The 6,642-nt window shown below is 37.7% G+C and overlaps 1 pseudogene; it reads left to right on the top strand.

Annotated features, from left to right (window-relative positions):
- The first annotated feature begins 529 nt into the window (after positions 1-529).
- On the top strand, positions 530-6,441 carry LOC116104619 (annotated as a pseudogene).
- Positions 6,442-6,642: the final 201 nt, after the last annotated feature.

The raw sequence follows: 6,642 nt of genomic DNA, 5'->3' as shown, positions 1-6,642 counted from the left end.
GGAGGCTTATGTCAACTTTCTTCACATCAGGAAAACATGAAGAGGCCATTTCACTGCTGCCACCCTCTCCCTGTGGGATGTCTGCATCCCACATACACTCTGTGAACAGGTTTTGCTTGGTGTTATGTATAGCTTAGCACTTGCCCATAGCTTTGACCAGAAACTGAGATAGGAAGTTGCTGAAAACCCAAGTCGAGGGTATTCTGCAGAGGAACAGTGAATAGCACTGAAATCCTGTCCCTTTCAAGTGGCTGTAAATTCAATATAATAAAAAAAAGAGAGAGAAAGAAAGAAAGGAAGGAAGAAAGAAAGGAAGGAAGGAAGGAAGGAAGAGAGAGAAAGAAGAAAAGAGGAAGGAAGGAAGGAAGGAAGGAAGGAAGGAAGGAAGAAAAGAAGCAAAAGAAGCTGTTAAAGATTTAATGGATGCCTGTATGTAGCATGGAAAGAGTAAAAAGAAAGAGCTTATTGACCTTGGAAAATGCATGTCTGGCCCAAGGGAGTGAGTTGGAGAAGCTTTCAGCATTGGAAAATGGATGAGGTACAGAGTAACTTCTCTCCCTGGAAAGTAGAGTTGGGCAGCCTCCTCTTCAAGATGTCTATAAGCAAATCCCAGTCCTGCTCCAGGACCTACAAAGCCAATAAGGCCACACTGGGGCTGGCATTTGATTGCAAATATTTATAAAGCACAACCTTTTTGTTTTCAATTCCCTTGGATATGGTCAGCTTTGGAAACTTGAGGGCAAATATCTCTATCACAATGTAGGTAAATGGTAGCTTTTGGGCTTTAAGAGAACAGGAATCTCATTCTTCTGAAATACTTCCTCTGCCATCAAAGAATAGGTATTTGAGTTCTCTTCAGGCATCTACTTTCTGATTATTCTTTTTAAAGGTTAAATATGGTGAAAATTATATTAAAAATAAATTATAACAGACATGATTGGCTCTAATGGCTTCTCTAATCTCTGAGACCTTAAGGTGAGTAAAAAGTTATGTTACCACACTGGGATGTGGATTTAAGTAGGCTTTGGTAGCATATATCTATAATGCTAGTGCTCCTACCATGACATGGGAGAAAGACAGGAAAATCTCAGAAGCTCATGGGACAGATAAGTTGTTATACATAGCAGCAAAGAGCAAAAAAACTGCCTCAAAAATAATGTAAAAAGTAACAAATGACATCTGAAGTTGTCCTCTGACCTCTATACACCACTGTATCATATTCTAGCCTATACTCACATATATGATTGCTTATGTGCACACACACACATACTAACATACACATTATAAACACAGACAGATAAAAAAATAAAACAAATTTTGGTGTTGAAGAAGAGATGTAGTATTAAATAGATTGGAAAGACAGACAAGAGTCCCTGTTCCCAGCCACCATGTAGAGTTGTGGCTGAAGGGCTGAAAGACTGGGGGACTTGGAGGTTTGGGAGGGAGCGTGTTGACGAGGGGTGGTGTATTGGTAGAGATGTAACAAACCAAAAAGGTGGAGTAGCTAGTTCCAGAAATTTGGCTAACTCAGAGCCTCAGGGCTCTGGTTCTCGATGCCTGCCCCTCCTGAATGATCCACAATGAGGGTGGAACTAGGAATGAAGGTCTACTGGTTTATGAGACTCTCCACCCTGTTGACCCGTAGATGAAGATTACATTCTCAAAATGAATATGTTTCCCTCCCTAACTGAATACCTTGGGTTGGGTCCCTCTGAAATTTTCCACTGTTTTTATGTTCTGTTTCCTTGGTAACCCTCTCCCCACCCCCAGCTTATGGTTTTTCCTTAAGTGCCCCTCACTTGTGTTCAGGGTCGAACTCTGGCCAGCATGGTCACAAGATCGACACCTGGGTCGAACTCCTCTGGCTGACATGGTCACGAGATCAACCCTGGTACCGGTATCCCCAATAAACCTCATGTGATTGCAGCAAGTTCGGTCTCTCATGAGTCATTGGGTGGTCGCGTCGTCCCGAGACTTGAGTAAGGATCTCCCCAGTTCTGGGGGTCTTTCAAGGCCAGCCAAAGACTACACTTCCCAGCCTTTCTTGAATTTGTGTAGAGTTCTGCATTTTGCCCACAGATTTTGGGTGAAGGTGATATGTGGTCCTTCCATTCCCACATGGTAAATTAGTAGATATATGCTCCCCGACATGCTGTTGCCACCAGCCAGGTGGATGACACCACATTGATCTTGTATAACAAAATGGCAAAGTCATGTCATAAAAGCTTCTTAGGAAATTTGGAAGAGAATGTTCTGAAATGGGATAGACTGAGGGGCTAATTTGAGGTGGTTGTGCAGCAGTTTTATCCCTCTTCAAGGAGAATAAACTGATTTGCAATGGTGTTGTTCCAAGTACAGTTGTGAATAAAGGCTCATGACAATAATTCTTACCCTGGGATTTAGGGAGATGGTTCAGTAAAGTAAAGTGCTTCTTTTACAAAAATACGGATCAGAGTGGGTTGGTTTTTTTTTAACCCTAGAACCTATGTCACAAAAGCCAGACATGGTGGTATCCATTTGTAATCTCAGCAGTGGGGAGGCTGAGGCAGGAAGATTTGAGAGGCTTAATAGTCAGCCAGTCTAATTGGTAAGCTCCAGGCCAATAAGAAATCCTATCTCAAATGAGGTGAACAACATTCCAAGGTTGTCTTAGAGTAAGTGCCCTCATACATGTATACAGTGCCCTATGTCTATGAATTCTTAAATTGTATATAGCTCTAAAGATCTCTAATTTATGAGGCTTATTTCAAGACACTTAGACATTTATCATGGCTTATATTAAAACTTTACTGCAATTGAAATTTTATGTTTCAAACATTTCCCTTAATCATCTTTATGCCTTGTTTTAAAGTTCCAGCAAGAAGATATAGGTTTTTCTGATAATGTTTTTTGCTACTGAAGAAATCAACAAGAATCCTTATCTTTTATCCACCATATCTTTGATATTCTCCATCCTTCATGGTCTATGTGAAGTAAAAAAACAATAGTTTGGAATTTACTAATTATATCTGTGTATTAAATGAAAACTGTTACACAGACCTTACAGGACCATTATGGAAAATATCCTTAAGACTGTCAATTAATTCATTCTAGTACACCAAAAGTAAGAATGTGTGACACTGGATAAATTAAAAAAAAAAAATTTTTTTTTGAGATAGGGTTTCTCTGTGTAGCCCTGTGTAGAACTCACTCTGTAGACCAGGCTGGCCTCGAACTCAGAAATCCACCTGCCTCTGCCTCCCAAGCGCTGGGATTAAAGGCGTGTGCCACCACTGCCCGGGCCAAGTAAACTTTTTTGTTTTCATTAGTATTTACAATTATTTCATGTCTGCTGTTTACACACTCATTACCAAACAAAACTGGAATGCAAACAAATGTACAAACACCATAATGAGCAGTATCAGCTAAAAGAACTGGCACTAGTGTTATCTAAGCAGATTAATGGACACAGCGAGGAAAACGACGGTACACGACTGCAGCCCGGACATTTTCCTTGTTTATCAAAAGAAAATGCTCAGTAGCACCATAATGGTAATACTTAAAGGGAACACCTAAGGTGGAGTACTTGACCACTATGAGGTTAGTCTGCCAGGAGAGTTGTGTGGGACGTCAATAGTGCAGGCAATATTTTGGCCAACTTCTGTTTGTGTCAGCTGAACATCCCCCATAAACAAAAGCAAAAGGAAACAAAGCCACACATAGAACTTTTATATAAGCTTGGTACAAGCTCTGCATTGTTTTGATCTCATGGTTCAAAATGTTTTTACATGGTCTGGGCCAAGTAAACATTTTTTAAAAGATTTATTTATTTAATATGAGTACATTGTCACTACTTTCAGACAGACCAGAAGAGGGCACCAGATCCCATTACACATGGTTGTGAGCCATCATGTGATTGCTGGGAATTGAACTCAGGACCTCTGAGAGAGAGTCAGTGCTCTTAACCACTGAGTCATCTCTCCAGCCTGAGTTAACAACTTTTAAATTCCATTTACATGTGCCTACAAGAAAACTTGGACAACATGCATTTATGAGTGCACTGCTACACACACACACACACACACACACACACACACACACACATACACACATAAAATAAAGAGTTAAATAATCAGATCATAGATGTACTGGGCAAACAGACAAAACTGTTTTTTAGGACATTCAGACTTGTCAGGAATAGTCTAGAATCAAATAGACTAATGTCTTATTAGTCTAGTATAATAATACATAATATTTATAGTATAATCTTAATATCTTTATTAGGAGTTGTGAAAGGTTAATAACATTACCTGTATATAAGTCCAAGCATCCTAACAATCATATTCCTCATGTGGATGTTTCATCCTCTCTTCTACATCTTTCAGGTTTTCTTTGGGCCATTTAATGTTAACCTGAGTGACCATGACCCGTTTCCCTCAGGTTGCCACCAAGGACACATGATTTTCTCATGGCATGGTCTCCTTGATGCTTCATTTTAGATGGACTTGGGTAGGACTTGTCATCTCAGGGTATTCAGTTTCTATTAAGAAATGCAAAGGCCGGGTGGTGGTGGCGCACGCCTTCAATCCCAGCACTTGGGAGGCAGAGGCAGGCGTATTTCTGAGTTCGCGGCCAGCCTTGTCTACAGAGTGAGTTCCAGGACATCCAGGACTATACAGAGAAACCCTGTCTCGAAAACACCAAAAAAAAAAAAAAAAGAAAGAAAGAAATGCAAAGAAAAGACATGGAATCTGTTTAGCTTTTGTTAATATGATCCCAGAAACCATGCAGATATACATGACAAGGGCTAAGATATATAATAAACAAATTATGACATCCTCAGCAAAGGTTGTTATCATTTATGGTGAAAAGAACTCTACCCTAGAAGTCAGCTTTAGAAGATGGGAAGATTTAGGTACACAGAGAATCTGGATTACAACTTCACAATTGGGATGTTATCACAAATCAAAAATATTTCAGCCTTGAGTTCTTCCATGGGACCGTCCCTTCTGCACAGCACAAAGGTGAAATTGCTAAATTTAGGAATTTCATGCAAACAGTGAACACTGATGAATACCCAGTAGGCATTTCTGAGTCTATACTTCAATGGAATTATTTTAGTTATTCTATCTCTAAGAACAGCAATAAAATGGATCATTTTACATTCAACCACACATTGGAATGGACAGCACTGCACAAATTTGACATGGTATTGAAGATTACAATTTGTATAATGTGTGTATGCTGTGGCCCACACCTACCATGAAATCATTCTTCAACACGTAGAATCTCAGCAAATGGCAGAACCAAAAGGAGTATTCACTGACTGTCAGAAGGTAAAGTTTCTTACATTTCATAATGATTATATATATCAGTGTGATCTTTTAAATGGACCCAAAGAAACAACTGTACATTTGTTAGAGATTATTCTAACAAATAAGTGGAAAGATTTCTATACTGCAAAACTCCCTAATGAATCTTTTATACAAATAAATATCATGCACAAGGATAACATTTGATAGATAGGAGACAATACATTTTTTATGATATCAGTGAGTTTTGTGAAAACCTGTCTCAAACATTTCACCAAATGAGATCAAAATTTAAAGTAGGAGCCAAGAGTTTTATCACAAAATCCCTAAGTGATGACTAGACTAGAATATTTTTCTAAAGAATAATTTCTCAAGAATTGGTACATGTGCCATCATTAATAGTTATTCATTTAAATTAGCAATTATTTACAAAACCATAAATGATTAAGACTGCACATTTTATTAAGTTTATGTTAATCTCATATATGTATACTATATGTACATGAACGATCCACAACCATTCTTTATTTTCACAACTTACAGACATTCAGACTTCTCCTTCATTTGTACATACATGGCTTCATTATTTAAAAACTATTTTTGACAAACATGTGCACACACACATCATGCTCCTTGTTATCTGGTAATCATTTTTTCTATCACATTTTACCATTGAACATTAATATGAAGTATATTAATTTTTAATTATCCATGAGGTGTATTGTATTATCCTACATGAAATTAGTTTAATACAGCTGTCTTTTCTGAAATTCATTAAGAAATTATGGGAAATTATTAATTTTGCATTCCCTTTATTGATATGCATATATAAGCATCTAATGATGTATCTCAATGAGGTGGATTCCATGCTGAAAACCAGGGTATTTACAAACCCTGTTGGAGAACTGAACTGGTGAACATGAATCATAGGGAAAATCAGTGTGCAGATTATGACATTTTCATCATTTGGAGCTTTATAATGTACTATAAAATATTCAGAATATCAGATAACATACTAATAAGAGTACAATATATGAAAACAACTATGGGGTTCAGATTGTGCCTACTGGATAAGGCTCTTGAACTTTATATGAAAACATCATTTCATTATGAAATTAATGTGTTTCACTCAGGGAGAAAAAATTGGTAGTGAAAAAAAGTCATCCAGGAGACTTTTATCACAATAAGGTCAGCGAAGTCTTTGAATATATAAATCACTCTAGATGAAGGATCTCATTATAAATTTTATCAAAATAAGAGTAACTAAGGATTATTTGGTTTAATATTACACGCACAAAGACACACACACAAACACATTATTATTTCTGAACATCAGTTATTGAAGGACAAG

Source organism: Mastomys coucha, unplaced genomic scaffold (assembly GCF_008632895.1).
Source record: "Mastomys coucha isolate ucsf_1 unplaced genomic scaffold, UCSF_Mcou_1 pScaffold22, whole genome shotgun sequence".
Lineage (NCBI taxonomy): Eukaryota > Metazoa > Chordata > Mammalia > Rodentia > Muridae > Mastomys > Mastomys coucha.
This window is presented reverse-complemented; position numbering and strand designations above follow the sequence as displayed.